Source organism: Dermacentor silvarum, chromosome 1, assembly GCF_013339745.2.
Source record: "Dermacentor silvarum isolate Dsil-2018 chromosome 1, BIME_Dsil_1.4, whole genome shotgun sequence".
Classification (NCBI taxonomy): Eukaryota; Metazoa; Arthropoda; class Arachnida; order Ixodida; family Ixodidae; genus Dermacentor; species Dermacentor silvarum.
Genome location: NC_051154.1, coordinates 62,715,773 through 62,732,510, shown reverse-complemented (window position 1 = coordinate 62,732,510; position 16,738 = coordinate 62,715,773).

The window sequence follows — 16,738 nt, the reverse complement described above, 5'->3', positions numbered from 1 at the left end:
ATATTTAAACTTGGCTTTACGGATGGCACTGCAATATTCTTTATCGGCGGTTGTACGTTTCTGCCGGTGTGCCCAGACGCTTAGCTGCTTTGAAAAGTCGCTTTTTCTTGTTTTTTGGTGCACGCAACATCCGCTTAAACCATGGTTTAGACGCGTTCATGCGAAAGGAGCGTAATGGTATGTGAGAGTGTATTAATTCCAGTAAACTATGTTTGAACAAAAGGCAGTTGTTATAGACCGAACGCTGAAAAAACGTCGGAAGGTATATGTCACAAAACTTTGCAAGCCGAGATAAATACCATTGTAGTCAGCATGGTTATAATAAAAAATACGTTTATGTGTTTGTTCACGTGAGCATGAATAAATGGAAATCATGAAATTCAGCAGCTCATGATCACTAAATCCTTCAGAACACGAAATAGCGCTAAAACTGTCGGGGCATGACACCAGGACGAGGTCGAGCGTGTTGTTTCCTCGGGTAGGCTGATTAACTAACTAGTTGGACCAATGAGAAAGAGTTAATGAGAGTTAATTTAATAAAATTAGTGCCGTCACGCGTTCGAGAACTTAAGGTAGGCCAATAAATTTCGGGATAGTTGAAGTGTCCAAGTAGGCAAATACTTGCTTTTGGAAATTTAGCTTTTAGTTCAGCGAGGTTACCATGCAAATCGGAGACGAAAGATTGGGGACTATCTGGTGGTCTGTAACAGACTCCAAAAAGATGTTTAGTAGATGGCGATGTGATGCAAACCCACAAAATCTCTAATTGACTAGGAAGAACAACAGGAAAGGACGTTATATGCTGTTTCACTGCAATCAGCGCCCCACCTCCCCTTTTGTCTTTCCTATCATTTCGGTAGCTAGTGAAGTTATTCAAATCAGGCAGGACTTCATCGTTCCTAATCTCTTGATGCAGCCACGTTTCGGTTAGTACGAAAATGTCACATTCACAGTTGTCCAGATATGAACAAAGCTCGATGAGTTTAGGCAGGATGCTGTGTATGTTAGTGAAGCATTAAGAGAGTTGAGAGTGTTCAGTGTTATTATGATAAGGTATCAATTTTTTTTTTCAGATGACACGTGTCGCCGAGCTACACTTTCCTATGCTGAAACTAGTGTTACGCCATCGTTAGCGGTGTCGTACACGTAAACACTGTCATTTATTATTAGCTTATCGACATTAAGCTTGAACGGAAACTTTTTTGGTTTAGCGAATTCCAGCAACTTCTTCCTAGCCAGTCGCGTCTGGAATCAAAAATCTTCGCGCACCACAAAGTTGGTTCCTTTGAGCTTGGGACCGTTTCTAATTATTTGTTGCTTATCTTTAAAGAACGTGAATTTCACCATCACAGGCCTGCATTTTCTCGAGTCGTATTTACCAATGCGGTGTGCCCGCTCTATTTTGCATGAATCAATTCTTATGTTCAAATTATCCTTGCACAGGTGAATGACTTTCGTTTCAGCACTTGACCACGTCTAAGAAATATCATCGGGAATGCCGAAAAACAGCAAGCTACTGCGTCGAAGCCGGTTTTCTGAATCATTACAACGTGATTCAATTGTTTTGAGCTGATGAGAGATGACGCTGGAAACCGCACCAGGAGAACCAGCTGACGACGTAGCGGGGTTGTTTTTAAAGTCTGAAACGTCGACTTCAACGGCGCGGAGCCTAGAAGACAATTGTTTCAGTCCAATATCTACTGACACTTGCCACAGCTTCAACTGTCTCAAATCACTTCGAATTCCATCTTGGCCGGATTCAATCCTTTGTACAGTTTCCAGCGCCGTAGTCAGTACATCGTTAGAATTGGGTCCGGGGTTACTTTCCACGTCTCCGTAAAGAATTCCAGAATTCGCCTAAACCGATTCCTTCAGCGCATGGGATCTGCACATATTTGTTTTTTAGTGTGCGTTGAAATTTATGTTGATGGTACAGTACAACAACCTAACCTATGTCTTTGACAATGACTTCAAGAGATTGTAGAGTGCGTAGAGTGTGTGTGTGTAGTGTAGAGAAAGAGAGTGGAGAGCGTCAAAAGACTGTAGCACCAAGCCCGTACACACATGCGGCTCGAAATCGGCGGCAGCCTGCCGGCTAAGTGCCTGAAAGGGATAGAGAGAAAAAAACAAAAAACAAATGGGAGCTTAATCCGACTTTTAGCTACCCTACACGGGAAACGGAGACAACGTATGCAAAAACAAATTAATCATGCGCTATCCTCCTTCGACCTTTTGAAGAATTCGCTATTACAAATGCGATTGTTACTTCAGCTTCACCGCCAGAACCACGATCGCGTGACGGAGCTGCTATGGCTCCATCCATGCTTCTTTGGTGGTGTTTTTTGGTTATGCCCCAAAACATTTATTGTGAACCTCTATAATTACACTCGTTCACTCTAATATTATGATCACAATGAAAACGATGCCATTCCTGCGAGCAGCGCGTGAATTCCCACATTTTTCCGCGAAAGGTTTAGTGGAAACAAAACAGAAGGTATCACTGCTTGCACTGACCGGCACGATGACTAACCTTCTTGCGCACGTCGTGATATCGAAATGTGTTAAATTGAGCTAATAAGTGTGGATTGCTTTTCCTAACACAGCGCGAACAAACAATGACGCAGAGAAACATGTGTCGTTGTTGCATCACGTTGTGTCAGGGTGAAAAAAAAAAATTCTGGGGTTTTACCGTGTCAAAATTACGATCTGATTATGAGGCACGCCATACTACGGATTAACTTTGGCCAATTGGTGTTCTTTAACGTGCACTTAAATCTAAGTACCCTCATCGGCCTCGATGAGGGTACTAAGTGATCCTGCGACCGAGCTCCGCAGCGCAACGCCGTAACCACTATAGGCTACAGCGACAGGTGCTGTGTTAGGTAAAGGAGTCGTGATTTCGTTTGACTGCCACCGCTTTCGCATGAGCGCGTTAGACTAACAGAAACGAGTTGAGCAATCGAAGAGTCTTTATGACAGACAGTTATAGTAGGCCGGCAGTCGAGTTCTTGATTGGAATAGAAGTCTACAAAGCGTCAATCCGGCACACGTCGAGTTGTATTAGAAATGTCAACACAGCGGGCGGCCTTTCTCCTTGTGGTGTAAGCTCAAGCAGCGTGTCAGCGGCGGTGAAGTCATGGAGCGCCTGGTGAGCTGCCGTCGCACCCCATACCTGGTGCCACCGGTGCGGGGGAACCAGGTGCAGGCGGGCACGCGTGCCCTGGACGCTGCTCATCGGCGAGCGCCTGATGAATGGCACGAGAGGTTCCGCGCGCTCTGGGCCCGCACCTTTTGTGTGCTCTTGGTCACCAATCGCCGGGCTATGAAATAATGCAGCGCCAGTGTTTGTCCACTGGCGCCCCGTGTCGGCGAGGCGCGCGCCAGAACGCCCGCGCGGAGCTCGCACCACGGGGAAAGGGACTGCCCCGCGCGGGCGCGCGCTCTGCCTGCGGGGCCCGCAGCGCGGCTGGAGTGTGCGATTCGCACCTGTCCCTTTTTTTCTCTCTCTTCCCCTTTCCCTCCTGCTGTCTCGACCATTTGCTTTCTCCGCTGCGCCGCAGTTCTTGTTCTCTTTGTGCACTGGCCCTGGCGGCCGACATATCTGACGGGTCTCCTTTGTTCGGGGCGAGTTCGTCAAGTAGCCGCTCGCGCAGATCGCAGATGTCTTCCTTTGTGCTCGCTCGCGTTGGTTGTTTTACTCGGCCAGAGGGGTGCATTTCACTCCCTTCGCCGACACCCGGCACTTGATAAAGGGAAAAAATCACCATTTAGGCGTTCTTTTTGGGGATCCACAGGTATACAAAGAAAGGGGGCGTCTTGTAGGTGTTGCCTCCTGATAATAGTGGTTCTGGAACCGGTTAGGCATGTCAGGTTCCTTTATTCTTTTTGGCGCGGAAAACTAGAATGGTGCAAGTCCTTTTGGCTTTATTTCTGTGCACCTGCCCCGCCTTTTTATTAGGTACTTATGCCTTTATGTTTATCGGTATTTCTATTTATTTCTCGCCCCATGCTTCCGTCTGCTCTTGCACGAAAGAATGGCGCAAGCTACGTGTCGCAGCTTTACGAAACCATCCATTCAAGAACATGCACATTGAAAGCCAAATTACTTTAGGGCAAGGTCGCAGAACTTCGAATCCAGTTCCACTCTTTCCCGACTGCGCGCGGCGCTTCACGCGCATTTCCTAGGCCACGCGGGTCCGCGGAGCTTGGTGGAAAGCCCCCGACGTGCTCACGCTGCAGTGGGAAAGACGTGCGCCTGTCACGATTGAGGCAAGGTGGGCGCAGTCGCGTGCAAGACTGCGAGTCTTCAATGTTGCTCCACTTTCTAGGAGTGCAGCCTAGTGATTTGTCGGTATCTACGGCACTCGGCTTGCTGCGGTGCAATGGTCAGCAATATCGTTGGCATGCAGTCGCTATACTCTGGAAGAAGGCGGCGAGCGAGCTGTCGCTTGCAGACGGGACGTCACTGCGCTTGTTTTTTAGTGCCGCAGTATAGTAGTTTTTCCTGTTTTTGATTAAGATGGTCGCAGTAAGGCCCAAACAATTTATTTGATTCATGGATAAAATTAAAGAAAGAAAAAAAAAAAAAAGGGGCGGACTGAGGTCTGTTGGTCAGCTCATTATTCGGACTTTCAAGGACCATGTTTCTGTTTTTCGTAGAGTAGGGTACCAAACCAGAAGTATATTCTGGTTCATATTTCTTCCTCTTGTCCCCGTGTCTTTTACGTCTACCTTTCTAACCATAAATATTTACCAACTCGCTCAGCTTTCTGGTTAGCATTTGTGCATTTGCTTTGTTATTTTACTTTCTCCTTGAGATATGCATCACGTTCTCGTCTCACGGCACAGCAATACCCATGTCTTCGTTGCAAACTGTTGCAACCAGACCTTGCTGTATGCTGCAACATCCTTTACTGACGCACTTATATTGTTTGATTGTATTTACAATGTAAACCGAGTTATTCCTTGAAATGTAGCTCAATAAAACTTGTTCCTAGAGCTAGTTAGTTCATAGTGCTTAGGAAAAAGATATTGCGCTACACAGAAAAGGACTGGAGGGTAAAGACACGCATTGGCGCAAACTTTACACTTTCAACTAATTTTATTTCAGTCAAAGTCGACAATATAAGCTCATTACCACACACTTACAGTGAGACAACACACATTCACTATAAAAAGAAAAAAAAAAACGGTGAAATATGTACAAAGTGATTGCGTCACTACAAATGCAAGAACCTTTTTACCAAGCAAAAAAATTTACACATCGCTCATGTATTCATTACCTTTATAGGCGGTATAAAATTAGTCCCTCAGCTCTCAGGCAGTGGAATCTTTGCTTCTGCGCAGAATTTTGATCCCCGAAAACTCGAAGCACCCATGCATATTCAACAATGCACAAGCAAGTGCGCAATACTGCTGTTTTTTTTTTTTTTTTTATTGAAATCTCGTGCTCCGTTGCACGATTATTGACCGAAAATAATGTCACCCACAGAATTCTTTTGAAGTGTATATGCCCTTTAGTCTCACGAGCTAATATTTGTAAATTGCAATATTTGACGTAAGGTAATTAGTTTAAAATCTTAATTAGTATTTTTAATTAGTAAATTAAGCACTTCGATTTCTTGTGCAAATAATGTCCGCCACTTTGAGCAGAACAGCTCAAGGACTAAAATTGTGCTATCTGCCACAGACTATTTTCAAATATTACTGAAAGTCTTCGCAGATACACCTGGTTTAGGCCAGAAAGTTCGCGTGGGGCAGAGAAAACCATAGGCACATTGTACCTACTCGCTATTTTCTTGATATTGGGTAAAGACCGATGAATATCAAGCACCACTATGGGCCTACCTCTGCTTTGAAGCAATCCAGACTGCTTCTTACGGGCACCTTTTGTTTCTTACAAAAGCACTTTCGTGACCGGCGTCAAGACTTTGCAAGGGAAGCCGGCGGACCACAAAGGGCCTACTTGATCATTGAAACATTTCTGCACAGCATGTGAGCATAACTTCTTGAGAGCATGCAGATCCCAGGCAAAGCTTAGCGATCCCTTATTTAGCTAACTTGGACTACGACAATTCTTTTCTGCGCTTTAGGGCTATAAAACCAACACAAATGATCACTACTTGAGGCATAAATCTAGAAACTGAACGGCACTATGGGAAGGAAGCGCCTGTGTAAAGGACAGGCGCTTTCTATTTTGCTGAATAGCGGCTAAAATACAATATACCGATTTATCAATGGTTAAAACAAGGGACTTCTTTAAAACAATGAAAATAATCAGGTACATATCCAAAAACTGTAAGAACAGTGCTCTCGTCAAAGACACTCCGCAAACTTCTATCAATATCTGCTAAGAAAATGTTGCATGAAAGCTTTCGCCAGTCCGTGTCTCTACCCATCTTGCCCTTGTCTGTTCTACGCGGCGCGGCATCTTTTTCCCAAGCATCAGTCCTTGAAATACTATGAAAAAGCGGAGTACACACAAAAAGCGACGTGTACACACAAGGCTGGAGCCAATAATCAAGTGCACGTAAACCTTACGCGAGCTGGTCGAGTCTAAAACCCCGCATATATATATATATATATATATATATATATATATATGAAGTGAGGTTATGCCGGGATCCGGTAGTTGAACAGGAACTTGGAGGCTGAGGACGCACGTACGAAAAAAAAAACGATACTTTATTTCCAACGTTTCGGCCGGACCCCGGCCCAAACGTTGGAAATAAAGTATCGTTTTCTTTTTTTTTTTCGTACGTGCGTCCTCAACCTCCAAGTTCCTATATATATATATATATATATAGGTTGTCCCATGCAACCTGTCACTTCCTGCTATCGGCACCGCTGGCGTTAAAGTACCTGATGGGCCCCAAATAAGGTTCACATTCTACATTAACAGTTGCCTAGACTCCGTTACACATTATTATTTATTTTATTTCGACAAGTTGCTCTGCGGCCATGAAACGGGTAGTCCCTCCCGCCATACACTAGCTCAAAACCAAATGGCTCCGTGAGTGGCCACCCTTTTGCCACCCTATTTGGAGTATATTGTTGTTTATTAAGTGATGAGACCCTGCGAAAATTCACCACCGAAGGGCCGGCTATCCCATGGAACAGAAATAAACCCTGACGGCAGTGAAATTTCAAGAAAAAACAAAGGTAGAAAGGAAAAATATCAGAGGAATAAAACAATAAAACATCACATAAATGAAGCTTAGCCTATTACACTAGTATATGCCACGGTACAACGGTAACTCGCGAAAGTCCAGTCACAGCGCTTTACCAGAAGATCTGTGCAATCGCTACATGAAAAAATGATAAAGAAAACAAAGAAGGTCGTCGAATCGATTCTAGGGCGGAATACCACGGACGAATAACAATACAGTTGAAAACATTGGTGACCACAGGCGTCTAGTACCTTTTCGGCAATAGGTGCGCTCTCGATCGCCAAAGAACGAGTGGCGGGTGTCTGTGCTGGCAGGCAACCGGCAGCACGTTCAGCACTCACGCCCGTGTCGGGAAGACACACTCGGTACAAAGTGTGCTCTCGAGAGTGTCATTGTGTTGCCGATATCCGCTTCCCGCAAAGTGGACCTCTCCACTACAAGTTCGCATGCCCACGTATAGGCGGGAATGCCGCATACACGCAGTCGGCCGATACGACAACGGTCTCCGAGATTGTGAAACACCGTGCTTGCGGAAAGCGCACGCCCCGCCACCACGCGGCGGCGTCTGAGGGACGACTAGGAGTGGACGATCAAAGCACATCCGCGCGCGTTATTTTGATGCGCAACATTTCGTTCCTCATACCAGGCCCTTTGCGGCAGGTATAGTTCCTCTATCACCTCGTTTCGGGTTTGCTCAATAAATAAAAAAGTCGCAGTTTCGCCCGAAAGGCGAAGCATAAATTGCGATAGCAAATGTACTATACGGAGCTATACAGAGTAAGGATAGTAGTTTTATCGACTGCATAAACTTGGACACATTCGCTTACTAACTGGATTAAGAAGCATGGTGTCAGCGCGCACAAGCAAACATGAAGAGATCACACTCGATGACCGCAGACAACCACTGTCAAAACAGTGGCGTGAGCAAGCGCGCGGCAGCAGCGACCGAAGGTTCGTGCGGTCTATTGCTTCAACGGAAACTGAGCAGTGAAAGCACAGCGCATACAAAGCTAAGAGCCGTGTGGAGATCGCTTTCAAGATACGGTGCGCGCGACAGCCCTCAGCCGCGCAAAGTACAAGTACGCAGTTGCTGGCAGAGTAGAAGCCGCGTCACCTTCCTCCCGCGCTGCCTTCCCTCTTTCCTCCTTTCGCGTGGGAGATTGTGTTGCCAGTTCCCCTTGCGCCTAGTCGCAACATACTCATTTTGTGCCGCAGCTAAACGTCACCTTCCCTCCCTCCTTCCAATCCCCCCACGGCCTTTCGCACGACGGAAGAAGTAGCGTTTGCTCTCCGCCGTGCGTTCGCTCTTCGTGAAAGCGCGCGTCCCTCGCGCGCTTTCACTCGCTCATACAACATACGGCGCGCGGCGACGATTTTATCGCCGTTGCACTTTACACGGAACCTCACGACGACGGCGACGACGACGACGATGATGATGATGATGATGATGATTTATTGGCATCCCCTTTGAAACGGGGTGGTGACAAATAGTCACCTAGCATGCTTTAGTTAATCTCAGGCATGCTACACATGCTTTTCAGTCTAGCATTTTTGTATACATCTCCATAATCTTTTTTTTCTCTTCCTCAAAACTTATCTACCTTGTACCGCTATCTATGCCTGTAAAGAATCCGGTCGTACCAATCTCTTTCCTGCTTTTCTTCCACCAATACTATAAACGTATCTTGCTTATCTCGTCTGATGACCGTTGATGCTTCCGTCCAAGCATGTCTGGAAGGTGTACGTTACCTGCGGGTCTCGCTGGGTGAATCCCTTCGCATTCCATTAGGATATGCTGAGTGGTCTCCGGATTACACACGCCTACACATGCTGCAGCAAAACTCCTTGTAGTATATGCGGATTTTTACGGTACTACTGGCCTCATCAGTAACGCCTTACCTCCTTTTTCCACGCTAACATACCTACAACTGAGGCTGTATAGATAATAATTAACTGCCGTTGTGCAATTCACGGGGAACGAGGTCTCGTCAGGCGACATATCACCTTTAACCTCTGTACCCCGGCAGAAGTATTGTGATGAAAATGATGAATGGTGTGAACATCATGTATTCTTATTCTCTAAACTAAATATTTATTTATTTATTATTTATTTATTTATTTATTTATTTATTTATTTATTTATTTATTTATTTATTTATTTATTTATTTATTTATTTATTTATTTATTTATTTATAAAAAATGTCCCAGTTTCACCCGAAAGGCGAAGCACCAATTGCTATAACAAATTAGTAGAGAGCTATACGGAGTAAGGATAGTAGTTTTATCAGCTGTATAAACTTGGACATGCAGCAGCACCAGCAACGCGCAGAACTGTTGTCGACGCCGTCGGCGTCTTGCCCGCGTTCGCACCGACCGCGCGTGGCGTTGGTGACTGTTGCCAGTGCCGCTGGGGGCGGCTCGGAGGTTTTCGACGAGATCAGAATGGGACGCTCGTCGAGCAGCGTCGGAAATCTTACCCATCTTCTCGCCTCGCAACGTTTTTATATAAATACGCATTTGGTGCCTGAGCTAAACGTCGCCTCCCCTCCCTCCCTCCCGTCCCCCCACGGCCTTTCGCGCGATACAAGAAGTCGCGTTTGCTCTCTATATATGGTGATTGTGAGGGAGGAAAGAGACGCCTAATTCTGCAGCCCTTCAAGGAGCACGGCGCAGAACGCGCGTTTGCTCTCCTACGTGCGTTCGTTCCCCGTGAAAGCGCGCGTCCCTCGCGCCCTTTCACTTGCACATACAGCGTCCGGAGCGCGGCGACGATTTCATCGCCGTTGACGTCATACGGAACCTCACGGCGACGGCGACAACGACGCCAACGGCAGAAATCCGCTTTGGAGTGTCCATATAATTGCTATCGTAATAATAAACGTTAGTGCTCCCCTTCCTTTGCATGACTATGTTGTAGGGGTGTCATGTGCAGAAATGTATTGAAGATGCATGGAAAAGTTGCAAAAAGCAACTCCATAACGGTCCTCGATCGGTATTTCGACCATTCCGCAGTTACCTATAGAAATAGCATCTCACGGCGTGGCACAATCCGTATGACGCGATCAAACTGCTTCTCCTGGCTGTTTTCCAAACCACACTGCTGGATTAGCTTCTCTCTTCTATTCCGTGGCGCTATAAATAGCGAACAGCCTTGATGCAGCCACTGCATCTCTACTTCGCACCCAAAAAAGCTCCGTGCCCTTTTCAACCTTTCAACTCTTCTCCAACTCGGAATGCTGCACCTTAATTTTCTTTAATTTGCCATGATTTAATGAAATCACCGTTCTGTGCTGTCAGCCGGTAGTATAAATATACTGCGTGTACGGCTGCAACTCGCCACGCGTTTCGGCCTCACACAAGGCCACGAATGAACGCAGGCGCGAAGCAGAATAATGACGCCATCTTGCTTCAGTTGCACAAAATGCTCGCAGGAAAGCGCCTATAATTAAGTGATCTTCCGCAATTCTTGAAACATTTACAAACAATATTGAGGCGCTAACTTTCCTCGTTAGCCACGTACGCGTGCATTGTGTGTACATAAGGAAATCTGTATAGCATGAATGCAGGGAAATTTCAGTAACTGCTCAGGGCTGCACATTGCACATTTGATTTCAATGCGCGCGAAACTAGAAGTTTGTTTTATAACAGATTCACCTGACATATGTAGCCTGTAGATTAAAAAAAAAGAGGTGAAACTGAGCACGTAAAAATAATGCGGAATTAGATTCAAGATAGCCACAATATCTGCTTCATCAGAGCTTTATACGTATATGCTATACAGGGTGCTCATTTTTAGGTTTTACGGTATTTTTAGAAATCGCCTGTGGCAGGTAGCATAATTCTCATCATTGAGCTGGGTTATTCGATGAGGCGGATATTAGTAGTACGAGAAATCAAAACACATATTAAAGTAATTAACAAAAATTCACTAATTAACTTCTTAGTTAAGTACTTTACGACACATATTGCAATTTACGAATTGTAGCCGGTGAGCTTGTCAGGCGTGTCCACTTGCAATGAATTTCCAGAATGACACCAGTTTGGAGATATGCGCCATCAAACTCGCCGTAAGAATGCACTGTGTTCCACTTTTTAAGCGAAGCTTTATAGGCTCACAAGTTTCGGCGGTGGTGGTGGTAGTGGTGGCGGTGTCACGCTGAAAAGTGGGCCGATCCTGGCGATAGTGCAGAAAGGGTCCAAGCCCATTGGCACATACCAGGGACGAAAAAGAGAGAGAGAAAGAGGGAGGGAGAGAAAAAAATAGAGAGGGAAAGAAGGATAGATAAAGAGAAAGAGAGAAAGAAAATCACCATGAAGGTCAGAGAAACAAAGAGAGAGAGAAAGGAAGAAAGAGATATAGATAGAGAAAAAGAGAGGAAGAAATAAAGAGAGAGAGAACGGAAGAGAGAGAAAGAGAGACAGAAAGGAAGAACATCACCACGAAGGTCAGAGGAACAAAGAAAGAGAGAGAAAGGAAGAGAGAGATATAGAAAGAGAGAAAGAAATAGAGAGAGAAAGAGAAAGAAAGATAGAGAGAGAGATAGATAGAGACAGAGAAAGAATATCACCAGCCCTTCCCCTGTTGAGAAAAGGGGGGTAAGCGAAGCTTGTAGTGTGTGTACCTGACCTACTACTGTCCCTTCCATTTCCCACTACTTTTCGTTCCCTTTCCTTCTACTTTTGTTTCCCTTTTGTGCAACTTTTCTTTCCGTTGCGTTGTACGTTTCCTTCCCTCGACGTATACACTTAAAAAACGTTTATGTTTTATTACCGTGACATGTCGTTAACTTTACGTAACCCTGACGAAGTTCAGATACCCATACGACAAGCTTCGCTTACCCCCATTTTCTCGACAGGGGAAGGGCTGGTGATTTTTTTACCAAAATGCTGCTTCATACATTGAAGCACAAAAGTAACTGGAACGCCCGTGTATTTCGTCTCACACTTTGGCAAATAATATCTCAGAGTCGGAGAGCAAACGGGGATAGCAGGTATTCTAATTGACATTAAGAGAAAAAATGGAACTGGGCAGGCCATGTAATGCGTAGGATGGATAACCGGCGGATCATTAGAGTTACAGAATGGATACAAAGAGAAGGGAAGCGCAGTCGAGGACGGCAGAAAACTAGGTGGGGTGATGAAGTTAAGAAATTTGCAGGCGCAAGTTGGAATCAGCTGCTGCTGCTGCTGCTGCTGCTGCTGCTGTGCTGCTGCTGCTGCTGCTGATGATGATGATGATGATGAGGGGGGCTTGACAAGGGGGCTCATTTCATGGTTGCCCGACGGCGTGGCTTAGGGCATGACAGTTGTGCTCTTCTGCTGTTAAGTTTTGATTTTTTGGGTAAAACTGGCCAGTTTTCATTACGCTGTAGAAATCAGCGGCGTCAAATTTTTGTGTGTCGAAATCCGGTTATGGGCTACACAAATGACGAGCTTCATCTATTGCATTAGGACCAATCGCGACAAAGTAAATGAAAGGGAAAAATTGTCATCCACTCGAAATGTAGCACGAAGCTACAAAGGAAACCCACACGGGTTTTTTTTTTTTTTTTTCAGAGAAAATTGGTGTGGTTTACCTTTGGTTAACCCTGGTTGATAGCGAAAGCTTCACTGCCCTGGCTAGGCCCATTGTCGAGCTGTGGCCGAGGTGTGGTTTTGCAATGATATACAGATATGTTTGCAATGAATACAATGTTTATTCATCATTTTTTATGCCTATGAATACACTGTCGGTGATCAGTAAAGTAGTGAGACTTGGTCCGAATATAGTCCGACGTAGCGTGAACACACGCACACCTTATGTCACGTTGGAGAGAACAACAGCGGCTATAGTTCGACCGATGGTTCGATGTACTGGCGCCGCCAACGTAACCGGACGCGCGGCCAATGCACTCCGACGCGCCCGGCGTCTGATGACGCTCGCCCGCGTTCCGATAATGTCGGATTATAAACGCGCCTTAATGCTCTCTTGTAAATTGACCTCTAGCTCTCAAGGTGAAAACTGTTGAGTCGCCGACGGCTGCCCGAGGTAGCGTAATGAAGCTTTCGCTTCAAAAGTAGCAATGCATTCGAATGAGATGTCAAGTAATTTAATGAATGTCACTTGAGCGCGCAGGCTTTCACCTTCACCCTGTTTGGCGTATGCTAAAGTGACTGTCAATTTTTTGTTTCGCACTTTTATTATTTAGTTTGCGAATATTTAACATAAAAGGCGTGCGCTGCCGGTGTTCTGTTTCATGATATTTGTTTATGGGCTGTCATACTCAAACATCTGAGGAATAAGTTTGTAAATAATGCAAGACAAAGTGTGAGCAACGATAACGTCGGACTATAAACGCGCCTTAATGCTCTCTTGTGATTTGACCTTTAGCTCTCAAGGTGAAAAGTGTTCAATCACCGACGGCTGCTCGAGGTAGCGTAATGAAGCTTTCGCTTCAATAAAGCCTCGCAATTTTTGAAGAAAAATTCCGGACCAGGACGAATTTTTGCGCGAGGCTTTCTTTCTGCGAGGCTTTCTTTCTGAGAAGCCCGCATGGATTTCCTTTGTAGCTTCCTGCTACATTTCGGATGAATGACAATTTTTCCCTTGCAAGGACATATTATGACTCTTTCGGTTAAGAAATTGAATAGTCCAATTTTTTTATAATTGGATTTCTAATGACTACCTCGAATCTTTTTAAGATAGATGCCTCTATAGTAAAATCAATCCCAAGTTTAAACCACTTAATTATCGCTTCTTCCTTATTTTTAAGGAATTATCTAAAGCTCGAAGCATTGAGCGATCACCATAACAGTCTAGCAGGACAGTGCGGCTAGCATTTCTTGTGCAGTTGGATATATATATGTCTACCGTCTACGGCCTCCCCCTTTCTAGCGATGTTCGAGGATTTAAATGCGTCTCCCGAGCCGCTATCGTCTTCTAATCTTTTATTCAAAATTAACTTGAGTTTTATCACATAAGAACCAGTGCTGAATTCACTCCCCCCTCCTTATCCGTGCCACCCATTGCTTACAGCGGCACATTTATGACACCATCACCCTTTCGAACCTCCTCGATTATATGGCCCCTTCAAAGCATGGCGCAAAAGGAAAGTTACCTTGCTCCAACACAGACGATGGAAGCCCTACCAACGTGAGGTGACGTCAGTTCGAGGTGATGCTGCATAGCAGAAACTTTACTGGCAATTTTCTTTGTGTTGATATTGTTCTTTGCACTAAACAAAATATAGGTATGTGCTTTAATAAACAGAAGGTAATAATAAAGAAGGCAAACGTTTGCGCAGCAGTACAAAAATGACTCCGAGTTTGACATACTTCAGTGCGAAAATACCCTGTATCAGCCTGCAATACCGCTCAGTAACTGAAGATATTGGGTGCCTGCACTAATGACAAGGGGGAAAAAAATACTCAAGAAAGAAACGCGACCCATGGAGAGAAAAGATTGGGAACCACAAGTACTAGACTTAGCGCAGTGGGCATAATTTACTCGTATGTGTGTCTCGAGCGCATTTCAAGCGTTTTCTCGATGGCTGTCGCGTTGGTTAGGAAGTCGGAGACTGTTGCTGAGGTGTCTCGAACAATGTTCCATGAAAAGCTGTTCTTTCACAGCGTGCATAAGCAGCTTCACTTTCTTTTCTGAAATAATGGCATCCGTGCAGCAGCATCCATGCTCCATCGTCTCGACGAAGACAGCGACGGATTCGTTTGGAAAGTGTACTGTGATGTGGAGCTGACGTTTGGCTCGTTAATTTTGTACTATAGTTGCAAATTCTTAGTGCACTCAGCCTTGAACTTTGTTCAAGCTTGAAGAGAGATTTCGTCCTTTTCACACCATGCCCTGGCAGACTCTTCAAGGGCGAAAAAGACGTTTCGCAGCTTGTCGTGATAACTCCAGCGACTAAACGTCGCGACGTGTAGAAATATTTAAAACAATTCCTCTGGATCTTCAATGGTAGTGCCATGGACAGATGCATAATCGCGCGGGCGTTAAAGAGCGACTTTGGTGGCCGGTAAAGCTGTTGGCATTACGGTATAGTCGATGGTGTTGCGGTATGGCTCGTCTGGTCAAGCAGGAGTTCAAACTCGGATGGTATAGTCCAATGTGCACCTGCTTCTTCGACAGTGGAACATCTCGTTGGCTAGCAGGTGGTTTAATGAGGTAGAACGGCTGCCTGGGAGGGTCCGGGACAAATAATATGACCTGCACCTCCACCACGTGTGACGCGGTGTAGGAACGAGGTGAGGGCAGACAAAGCAATTAACTGAATAAAAATAAACACTTTGGGACAACTTGGGCCCCTCAAAGAAAAAAAGTAATTCGGCGGCGACGATCACTGCAAGGCTTGACAAGCACAATAGCTGTCGGCGATTTAGAACCGAAGCGGCTCTCGACCGGCCGCTATTTATACATTACGCAGGAATTTCCCGGTGGCCCGCGTGTAGAACGGCGAACGTTCGTGAAGGAGCTGGAAGCCTCGACTTAGACACACCCAGATAGGGTGACAACGTACATCACTTTTTGGATAACATATTGCCAGCATCGATGGGACCAGGTAATGCAAGAACTCGTGCAACGAAATCAATAAGACGTTGCGTCAGTGGCGGTAACAAAACAAAGTAAACATATTGATCAGCGATATAGTACACGGTTTTACTTAAGGGAGCTCTGTTGTTTGATCCTGGCGTTGTTCATGAATGTTCCTGAAAAAATTAGAAGCGAATTCCTGTCAATTTGGCCTTGAAGCGTTTATGTCCATAATTTATGTCCGCCTAAGGTCCGCTTAAGCGTTTATGTCCGCCTACAGTCGTTATCGGTTACTATCTGCAGAAAAGCATAGGCATCGCTGTGCCAAAGAAAGCGCGGACATCTACGCCATCGTCAGCCGCTTCAGCGACGCCTTCGTGTATAGTTTACTTCTCTATAGTTTCGCAATACGCGAAAGAGCCACCCTCCTTTTCAATCAAGTTTATTCATCATCACCACATTGCACGCACCAGGGCCGTTTGCAGATGTGGAATGGCACGACGTTCATCCGAACGCCGCATGAAATTCTCGGAGAGGTCCGACAGGTCTTACGGGCAGCCAATGAGTGTGGTTGTCTAGCCGGACTTCTTTCTTTCTTTCTTTTTAGACGATGGGCAACTGGGGTTACCTCACCTATATATATATATATATATATATATATATATATATATATATATAAAGGAAAGTGGAAAGAAAAGAGAAATCAAACACATTGGAAATTCTTCACATGGGAGCTCTTCACTGACGGTCGAAGGTGAGCAGTTCGGCTACGCAAAGGCGATTTCGCTGCGACCGACGGCCGATCGTGTTTCCCATCCGGCATACGCAGCGTAACCCACGGAACGCAGGCTGCACCAAGTCTTCCCACCTCACGCGCACTAGACCATCCCGCGAGCTGCCCGTAAACAAAATCAGCGGCAGACACGCCCGTTCGCTTCCAACCGCGCGATGCCTTCCCGCGGAAGACACTTGCGTTAATGCGCGCGGCGTGTGAAGAGCGCGCAGAGCGGTGCATCGATAGCCCGGCATGACCCTCGTTGGAAA